Genomic DNA, 11,070 nt, shown 5'->3' on the forward strand with positions numbered 1-11,070 from the left:
GCTTTCCCCAGGGTCAGATGATTGTTCAAGGTTCCTGAATAAACTGCATTGAAAAAAAAAAGTGCTTTTACCTAGTGTATTTTCGCAAACATCAAAGGACCTTGTTTCAGAACTATGGCTAATGAATATAAACTTCATAAAGAAACCTGAGGAGACAGAATGGACACAGAATCTTGAGAAGACTAATGTTGAGTGACTCTGCTCCTCTATTTCACAGCTTCCTACTGGGCTGTGGCAGTCAAAGCTACATTCTTCACATGCTCCGAGAACATAAAGGAAGAGGAATATTGAAGGAAGACGAAGAGGAAGTTCATCTGCAGCCCCTGTTGAGATACTGGATGTCAACTCCGTGAAGACAGGGCAGTGTCTGTGGCAATTGCTGCTGAAATGATGTTGAATCCTTTTCTGACTTAACACACTCTTTATCAGCACACTTCTTTGTTCTTCTTAAAGGCTGTTGTTAGCATACGGGCAATTCTGCTGGCCTCCCTCCATGCCCTAGCAATGAATTACATCACCATCTGCCTCTGCCAGGTGCCCTATGTGTGTGTGGGATATAAGGACCCCGCCACCCCAGCTCTGTGTTCCAGCTTCTCTCTGTTCTCTCTCTCTCTCTCTCTCTCTTCTTGGCACCCCCCTTTCTCTCCTTCCCTCCCCCCTCTGTCTCTTCCCTCATGGCTTACTGGCTGCCTCTTCGCCTTCTCCATACCCTCCTCTCCCTTCCCGCATTAAACTTCCCTATACCAGATCTTTTGCTTGACATATAATTCCTCAGAGGGTACACCTGGGCGTGGGCCGGCCATGGTAACCCCTCACTGCGTCATCATAGATTATAACACTGGTGTAGTGATCTCAGGGGACTCTCCTGGTGTCTGGGCACACTGTGATCCCTTCTGCTGCTATACCCGCCCTCAATGCCCTCAACATCCTTAACATACCTGCTTTCCAGCTCACCCATCACTCAGTACCCCATCCACCACTGACAATTAGGTAAGCCTGCTTCCTCCTGCTCTCCTCTACCGCCTCCACTTTGGAGCTGCCTGTAAATCCTGCAGCTCCTCTAGGCCATTGTGGCTTACAGCTCTGCTCCTACCCCTCTCCTCTAGATGAGGCCCTACTAGTAGAGCTTGTTTTTCTTCCTCGTCTTCTGGCTTCTCCAAAAGCCCTGGTACCAGGAGCCAAGTCTTCTCTGGCTTAGTCAGGCTAAGCCACTGACCCTAATGTTAGGGTGGTGGTGGCCCAAGAATAGCTTGGTCCTCATTTTGTCCTCCCTGAGGATGCCCATGACTACAGGCTGCAGCGACATTTTCCTTCTCCTCTCTCATCCACAGAGCAGTGTCTTCATATTTTCTCATTCTCCTTTGGGATACCTCTTACAAAACCTCCAGCCTCTACACAGGAAACACAACCTGGAAATCTAAATTTATTCACCTTTCTAATCAAATTTCTGATATAATTCAGGAACACTACAAGAATTCAAAGAAATGGAAAGTGGTTTCCTATTCCTTATTTTTCTCTTCTCCAAGTCCTGTTTCTTTCTCTCTGGTCTCCCTCCCCATGCACACACACACACACACACACACACACACACACACACACACCTTTTTCACTGCAAACAGCTACTCTCAAGACCACTCCTGAAGTATGTGTGGATCATTTGTCTCTGAATTTGATTCCAAATTCTAGCCAGAGTCTGATTTCTCCGCATGTCCCTAGCCTTGGGCCCATGTGGCCTGCTTGCTCCTCTCTCCTCCTGCAACCTGTCTCCAGGAAGCTAAGCACTCTTTCCTCTCCTCCTTCATGAACTAGAAGTTGGCACAACTGATTTACAGATTCTCACTGCCACAGACAAATGACTCCCAAATATCTAAATTTGCTCTGCTCTACACTCCCAAAGTCTATTATCCCTAAGGCTCTATGCTCTATTTCCACTCTTAAAAGAAAACCTTTTATCTCTGATTTCTTTGCACTCTGCAATCAAAAAAAAAAAATCTTTAAGAGTATGCTTTAACGTCTCGCCCCTGGGGGCAATGGTCTCCTGAACCTACTCAGACCTCGGACACCACCACTGCTAGTTCTAGAACTGACGCAGGATGTTCCAATGAGGGGGTTAAGGCTTTCTCACAATATTTCCTATAAGCCCACACCTGTTTGTCTATATCTCCCATTTTTATTCATTATTAGCCAGATAGAGCCAAGTAATTGTGGTAATGATACTTGCTTTTTTGCCCAATGCTGGAATGCTAGTAAATTTAGGTATGCCCTGGTTACTCGCATGCCTCACTGGGTGCCTGTGCCCATTGATGCCCCTCACGCTATGAATCTCTTCAGACAGAAACGGGATCTTGGAACTACAGCCACCATTGTTACTACCATCTCATTGGCGGCTGTTGGAGCTACCACCAGGGCATTAGCCATGAGTCATACTGGGCAGACTGCTCAGACCCTGAATAATCATTTAGCCAATGTAGCTCATGCCTTAGTTGTACATAAAGGAATTAATGCTCAACTAAAAGGAAGCTTGATGGTATTCAATCAGAGGATTGACCTCGTGCAGGAGCAAATTGATACCCTATGGCAAATCGCTCAAGTTGGCTGTCAATGAAAATATGCTGGACTTTGAGTCACTAGCATATAACATGAGAATTTTTCCTGTGCTGCAAATCTGTCTAAACAATTGTTGAGCTATATTTTAGGTAATTGGACTGGAGAATTCGATACTACGATGGAGCAGCTGTGAGTGGCCATTGTCACAGTAAATTCTACCAGAGTGGACGCAGGACTAGCCACAGGATTATCAACATGGATTGCTGCAGCCATGAATCATCTGAAGGAATGGGCAGGCATGGGAGCGTTAGCAGGCCTTCTGGTGTTGGTCTCCTCGGTTTGCCTGTGGTATATATGCAAGATTAGAGTCTCACAACAGTGTGATGCAGCCATGATCATTCAGGCCTTTACAGCCATTGAAGCAGGACATTCGCCCCAAGCATGGTTGGATACCATAAAAAGCTAAAATGTTATGCTCAGGATGCGAGGCTAAGCACTGCACTCAGGGTCAGCCGCTTTGGACCCAGAGAAGAGCATGTCTGATTGCATGCGGGTTGATGCCCCAGGTCCCGCCTCTGAGAAAAAGGTATCAGACGGGTCTGATGCTCTTTGGGTGGATGACACCTAAATGAACATCGGTACAAAGTCCCAGTTTATTTCTAATATCAGAGATCAGACCTCTACTCTTGCCTGATGCGTCTAAAACAAAAAGGGGGAACTGTAGAGAGCTGCGTAATGCCGCGCCTTAAAGATGGAGCTGGTTTCCGCCTTCCACCTTCCCGATGGTGAGTGCTCTCTGTCACGAACAATTCCACATTTGGCTAAGGCTGAGGATCTGGCTTGCTTCCATGTATGTGGACCTATCTGCATTGCCCACGTGGCATGCCTGGGTTGGCTACCCAGAGGCTATTTAAGCTGTGGGCTGGCTTTCCCCAGGGTCCGAGGATTGTTCAAGGTTCCTGAATAAACTGCATTAAAAAAAAAAAAAAAAAAAAAAGAGTATGCTTTAAACTATTATCTAAGAATTTAAAATTTGCTCACTGGATATGGTTTAAAATTTATATAATTTACTCATTGGATATGATTTAAAAATCTATACAATTTGCTTGTTCAGGTATGGTTTAAAATCTAAATAATCTACAATAATATTTGACCTTAAATTTATAAGAAAAAGCTAATTTATGTCTTTGCTAGTATGTGGTCATTTTGTGTTTTTTTCTGACTGCTCTTAAGTATATGAGTTTATTACATTCTGTATGTCTTAGTTATATATTATTGACTTATAAATTATTGAATATGGTTAAAACTCATTACTTGGTGTTAGTAATTGAAAGTTTGTCTTAAGCCATGTGACATGATTCCAAAGACAGTTCAGTTAAGATATTAATTTTAGAGACATTGAATTGTTTAGACTGTTGGAACTTGGTTTTGCCTTCTGAAAAATTATAATTATGCCTCGTGTCTTCACTCTTAAAAAGGTACTTTATTTTAATATTACACAAACACAATTGAGAGATTTTAAACTTCTTTTTAAAATATTTTGGAGGTTTACCACATTAAAAAGTTAAAAATCACTGCCTTAGATATGTGTTTAGTCTTGTTTTTGCAAATGTTGTTAAACTATAACATAGCTTTAGATTTTTATAAGCTGTAGATTTTTTTCATTAACTAAATCATATGGGAAGCTGTCATATTCTATGATTATACACCATATAAACATAGGAAAATTTCTCCAAACTCTTTATGGGCTTTTTTTGCGGATTAAAAGGATTTATTTTGATACTAGAAGAGCTTCAATTCAGAGTCACAATTTTTAGAGCTCTAAAACCAACATGGATGGAACCTAAAGTCTTGGTCTTTAATTAACTGAGTAATGTGAGTTAATAGTCAGCCACCTTATAAATTATCAAATCCTTTAACATGTTCAGAAATAGATTTGTAGGCATGCTAAGTACTCTTGTTTTATGTTTGCAAGGTATGGTTTAGAGCAGAAAACTAAAGACAAACAAATACTGTTTCACTTGGGTGTGCTAGCCCTCAAGCCCATCAGAGACCTGCTGAATATGGCATTTGAGATGTTTAAACTTAAGATAGACAGAGATTCCCAAATTTATTTTTTTAATTTCTTAAATTACTTTATTTATTTAAACCAAAATAATTAGTTCAAATGTTACTGTGCTTCAAAAAGAAAACCCACCTATTTAAATTGTCAGAAGTCCTTATTTTTAAATCTTTAAAGTGATAACATTCTTGAGAAGTGTGGTGATATGATACAGTAGAATACTGGCCCCAGAGTCTGGAAAATTCCACTTATAGTTTTGTGGAATTAGTTTTGTTGTTCAAATTTTTTTTTAACTTTTATGAATTACACTTTATTTACTTTGTATCCCCCCTAAGTCCTTCCCTCCTCCCCTCCCCCTTCTTCACGCATGCCCTTCCCCAAGTCCAATGATAGGGGAGGTCCTCCTCTCCTTCCTTCTGATCTTAGTCTATCAGATCTCATCAGGAGTGGCTGCATTGTCATCTTCTGTGGCCTGGTAAGGCTGCTCCCTCCTCAGGGGGAGGTGATCAAATAGCAGGCCAATCAGATTATGTCAGGGCAGTCCCTATTCACATTACTATGTAACCCACTTGGACACTAAACTGCCATGGGCTACATCTGTGCAGGGGTTCTAGGTTATCTCCATGCATGGTACTTGGTTGGAGTATGAGTCTCTGAGAAGACCCCTGTATTCAAGTTTTCTGGTTCTGTTGCTCTCCTTGTGGTTCCCATCCTCTCCAGCTCTTACTAGTTCCCACTTCTTACATAAGATTCCATGCACTCTGCCCAACAGTTGGCCATAAGTCTCAGTGTCTGCTTTGATAATCTGCAGGGAAGAGCCTTTCAGAGGCCCTCTGTGGCAGGTTCCTAACTTGTTTCCTGTTTTCTTCTTCTTCTGGTGTCCATCCTCTTTGCCTTTCTGAATGGGGATTGAGCATTTTAGTCAGGGTCCTCTCTCTTGATTAGTTTCTTTAGATGTATATATTTTAGTAGGTTTATCCTATATTATATGTCTATATGAGTGAGTATATACCATGTGTGTCTTTCTGCTTCTGGGAGCAGCAATCAATGAATGGGACCTCATAAAACTGAAAAGCTTCTGTAAAGCAAAGGACACCGTCATCAAAACAAAACGACTGCCTACAGATTGGGAAAGAATCTTCACCAACCCTTTATTTGACAGAGGGCTAATATCCAGTATATATAAAGAACTAAAGAAGCTGAAAAGCAACAAACCAAGTAATCCAATTAAAAAATGGGGAACAGAGCTAAACAGAGAATTCTCGATAGAGGAATATCGAATGGCAGAGAAACACTTGAAGAAATGCTCAACCTCATTAGCCATCAGGGAAATGCAAATCAAAACAACCCTGAGATTTCACCTTACACCCATCAGAATGGCCAAGATGAAAAACTCAAGTGACAACACATGCTGGAGAGGTTTCGGAGAAAGGGGAACCCTCCTCCACTGCTGGTGGGAATGTGAACTTGTACAACCGCTCTGGAAATCAATCTGGCACTTTCTCAGACAACCAGGAATAGCACTTCCTCAAGACCCAGCCATACTACTCCTAGGCATATATCCAAAAGAGGCTCAAGTACACAAAAGGGATACTTGCTCAACCATGTTTGTAGCAGCTTTATATGTAATAGCCAGAAGCTGTAAACAGCCCAGATGCCCCTCAACTGAAGAATGGATGCAGAAATTATGATACATCTACACAATGGAATATTACTCAGCAATGAAAAATAAAGAAATCATGAAATTTGCAGGTAAATGGTGGGACCTGGAAAGGATCATCCTGAGTGAGCTGTCCCAGATTCCCAAATCTTAACAGTAACTCCCCAAGGTCTTCAAGAAGACATGGGCACAATGACAAGGGCTCCACCTGGATTACAGTACTCTAACCACTGGGCAGCCATCTCCAATGCCTCACCCACTGCTAGAGACCCAGGCCACAACTGTGGACAAATAGGACACCTGGAGAGTTATTGTTTCAGTTTGCTGAAGACAAGAGGAGGTCACTCTCTCTCTCTCAAAGCCTTTTATCTTCTGTGCCTGATGGCCATATTGACTCTACCACATTACAGTGGAGACCCCAGGAACCTGGGACAATTTTCCAGATAGTGGACTATGGACTAGTCTCTGTCATTTTGATTGATACATAGGCCATTGGTAGAATGGGTTTGCTACTTCTGCAAAGTTGGGTACCGATAGTCTGTAGTATTCAACTGTACCCAAGAATTCTCTCACACACCTTTTATCCTGTGCCTCAAGGCTTGGATAGCTTGGGTCCTGCTTGAGGACAGGGTTCGGTTGCCACCCTCCACCAAGCAATATCCTAGGAAAGTTACCTTGTTGGAACACAATAAGGCCTATTTAGCAGATATGTGGTAGCCCAGTTGCTGGAGAGTTTCAAGTAGTTCCTCTGTGGCTTGCTGAGACTCTTTTGAGGTGAGAGAAGCAATGAGGAGATCATCCATGTACTGCAAGGGGTGACATTCAGGTGCCATTGAACATACTCAAGCAGGTCTGCGCTGAGAGCTTCATCAAACAGATTGGGTGTGTTCTCATAGCACTGGGCTAGTTGAGTTCTGGTCAAGGGAACCCTGGATCTGTCCATTGAAAGGCAACTATAGGATGGCTTACTAAAGGAGAGAGAAAAGGCAGATCCTGTCAGGTGTAAGACATTAGATACAATTTTTTCCGGGATTTAATTGGCTGAGCAAAGTGCAAGGGTTTGTCAAAGTTAGGCAGATAGTTCCATTTTCTTATTTACTTCCCTTACGTCTAGACAGGAAAATAGTCTTTAGTGCCTGGCTTACTGTCAGAGAGTAGAGGAATGTTCCAAGGTGAGATGCAGGGGATCAAAACTCCTGTGTCTCTAGGGTGGCTCATGTCCTGCCTAATGCTTGACTTAGATTTTCTCAGGATTGGGTATTTCTTTACCCTCATAGGTGAGGCTGAGCTCAAGAGTTGAACAACAATTGGTGATATATCTGAGACCAGTTCAGGGAAACTGGCTTCTGCTAACCCTCCAGGGAAATTTAACTTTAATTCTGCTGGAAGGGGACGCCTTCTCCAAGTTTCTTAGTACTCTTCTCTGCTATCTTCTATTCTTCTGATAAGGTGAAAGTGCCCAGGATGGCTGGGTATGGACTCCGTAGGCCCACAGTGCTTTTATTCTTACTGAAGATGATCGTGGCACATTTTTCCAACAAAACTCAAAGGTGTGGACAAATCTAGCAAAATAAGGGGGAAAAATGAGTCAAGGTACCCTTGTCCAAGCTTTTCTTCTTGGGTGTTGGTCCAAGTATAGGTTCCAGTCCCTGTGGTCCCTTGGATGGTGATTCTTTTCATAGTGAGGGGCACATCCATGGTGAGGGACAACAGCGAATGGACTGCACTTGTATCCAGCAGGAACAAGAGAATTCTGCCTCTCCATACTAATGAGCCACAGACACCTCAATTCAATTCTACCAGAGTGAAGATCTGTCCTCTCTTTTCTTGCCTAGTTGTGAATACTCATTCTTCCAATGTCTCTTTTTTCTTCAATTTGCACATTGGTCCTTCTCTTGGCTCCAGGCTGATTTGGTTGCCTGAGGTACTTTTGGGTTCTATCTGTCCTTCTCTAAACAGGGTCACCACTATGCTGGCCAGCCTCCTGTCTTTCTTCTCATCAGGGTCTCTACTGTTTAAACTCTTCTGAGCTAATTCTGACAAACGTGACCTGTTCATTCCCTCAAATTCTTGTGATGTTTGTAACTTCCTGTGGATGTCTAAGGGCTGGATGTGTAACAAAAGCAACATTAACAGCCTGCTCGTTTTCTGGGGCATGCTCCCAATAAGCTTCCTGAATGTACCTACCAGAACCCTGCAGGAGATCCCTGATACCCCTGAATTACCCCAGATACCTTTGAGAGATTAGTTAGCGTTCTATCCTGTACTCTCATTCTGGTCAGTAGGGGCTAGGAATAGGTGTCCAGTGTCCCCTGATTTTGGTCAGTGTAAGGATCCCAGCTTGGTAAAGTTGATTGAAGTATTCATGCTGCTCTTCTTTCCACATTTTTTCCACTTACCCTAGGACCTATTGCAGACTCCCTGCTTTGGTCATGACCTGGTATGTCTCCTCAGTGGTAGAAAGGGTACCTGGATCTGCTTACAATCATCCCACATGAATTGCTTGGTAAAGAGAACAGTTTCCAACAGGCTGATGAGGGCCTGAGGCTTCTCTGAGGAAGGAGGAGTACAGGTTTTCCAGTTTCAACAAATCACTGGTTGAAAAAGGAAGCTAAAGTAGAACAGGAGTTCTGGGCCTTTGCACCTCGTTTTTCTGGTGGAATGGCAGCTCACTGTGGTTGCCTCTCTGAAACAAGAAGGCTTGTCCCTGGCTTAGCTGATTTGGAACATTATCTTACACACTCTGTGAAGGTGAGGACAGGCCAAGACAGATTCTTGGGACTGCTACAAATGTTCTCCTTCAGACACCTGTGGGTCCTGAATTGACCGATGCATGCATTATGAGGTGGGGAAAACCCCCAACTATACAGGCACAAGAACAGATAGCCAAGGTGTAGTAGTCAGGATTTTACTCAGCCTGTGACTCGTTCTTTTGGTAACTAAAACAGAGAAACCTCGTTTAAAGGCACAACACTGCAGCCAAGGAGGAGGCTCAGGGAGAAGGGAGAGCCAATGGTCTAGGTAACAAAACTGGTCAGGGTGGCCCGGATTCCTTGTGACCCCTCTCCAGGCTCTCTTGGCAGGTCGAGCAGTGAATGACTCTGCCTTTGGCCATTCTGGTTCACAGAGAATGCAGAGCTTCCCCAGGTGGCGTCGTAAGTCCTTAGTCTGCATCCTGGGGCTCCCGGAAGTGTTGAACCATGAAATTCAAGGGGGACTCAGCTGCACTCAGTCTGTGCCCATTTCTGAAAAACAAACAACAAAAACCTTACACACATGCCAGAAAACACAAAGCTACCAGACAAAAGCACACAACTTAAAAAGACAGACTGTCCACAGGAGTCTCCACAGCCAGAGGAGACCAGACAAACACAGGAGTGTGGGGGCCACCTATATTAATATGCTAAAACTAAATGGACAGGAGGATGTTTCCTGTTCTTCCCCTGGAGACTGGGTCTGTGATCATTTATAATCTCCTCTATTTTCCCCAAAATATTCACACTCCAAGGACAACTCATCAACTGGTCCTGTTTCATGTGCACATTTACCAGAAATGTCTACTTTTTGTTTTGTTTTCGTCTTTTACATTTGTGGTGGTCACAGTCTGGGTTTTTCCTTGGTCCTCAATTCCACAAATGTGCTCTCCTCCCTCTAGGGCTGTTCATCCCCGGCCCTCAAGTTGTAGTACTTGCCCTCATTTAGGGCTTGCCGCCCACCAGTGACTCTTTAATTTGTGGCAGCCCCATTTGACCTCCTCTGACCTCCATGTCTGTTTCAGACTTGTCCCTGCACAGGATGTATCTCAGATTCCTGGTACTGAGTCGACCATCTCCCAGGTTCTTTATGGGGCCTCTGAATTTTGAATTTTGATACCATAGCAAAAAGACTCATGGAGTCAATTCAGGTTATAATTAACTAAGTTTATTAAAATAGCTAGCAGGGTCACAGTCTCTAACCACCCTCAAGTCAGAGACATGCAGCCCAGAGGCTGGTGAAGGAAAGCTTTTAAAGGTGAAAACACAGGAAGTCACTGCATATCTGCACAGGCAAACAACTGAAGCAAAAGAGCTGTTCAACTCTGCCAAGAGTAAGCTGTCAAGGTGACGTTAAAATAGTCCTTGAATATCTGCATTAGCAAGTTACAAAAGCGTAAATTTAAGAGTCATCCATATGATAACAAACAGTTATGGTTGTACTTTTCTGGAGTTGGTGACAAACAGCTATTAAGTACCAAGATGGATGCCTAGCAAAAACTGCAGTTTCTTTAGTCATCACACCACCATGATAAGAATTCCCAAATAATGTATTTATGAGATGTGTGCATGTATATGCGTGTGATCATTTGTATATTTAATGTTCTGATTATCAGTTGTTCTATAGCTTAATTGTCAGTCATGAGACTGATAACAAAAGAAATGGAACAAAACATGACTTAAAGATGAAACAAACAATGTGAAAGAAACCAACAGGTGAAGCACATCAAGACAACCGATTCACAAATGTTACTCTTTATTGTCACCATAACTGGATTAAAACTCACCTAGGAGATTACAGAGGGACACATCTGTCTATGCAGGTGAGAGTGTTTCCAGAAATGATTCACTGAAACAAGGGTTCTCTCTGGATGTGGGAAACACCATCCCAGGAACTGGAGACTAGAAAGCATGGGATGAAGGGGAAAGGAGCATGCCAGCTGAGTACATATCCTCTTCTTATACGTGATCTGGGTAGCTATGCCGGGAGGAAGCTTCTCTACCAGATAAGCCCAATCCCATGAGGTCTCGCGTCATGATAGGTCAAA

This window comes from Meriones unguiculatus, chromosome 1 (assembly GCF_030254825.1).
Source record: "Meriones unguiculatus strain TT.TT164.6M chromosome 1, Bangor_MerUng_6.1, whole genome shotgun sequence".
NCBI classification, from domain to species: Eukaryota; Metazoa; Chordata; class Mammalia; order Rodentia; family Muridae; genus Meriones; species Meriones unguiculatus.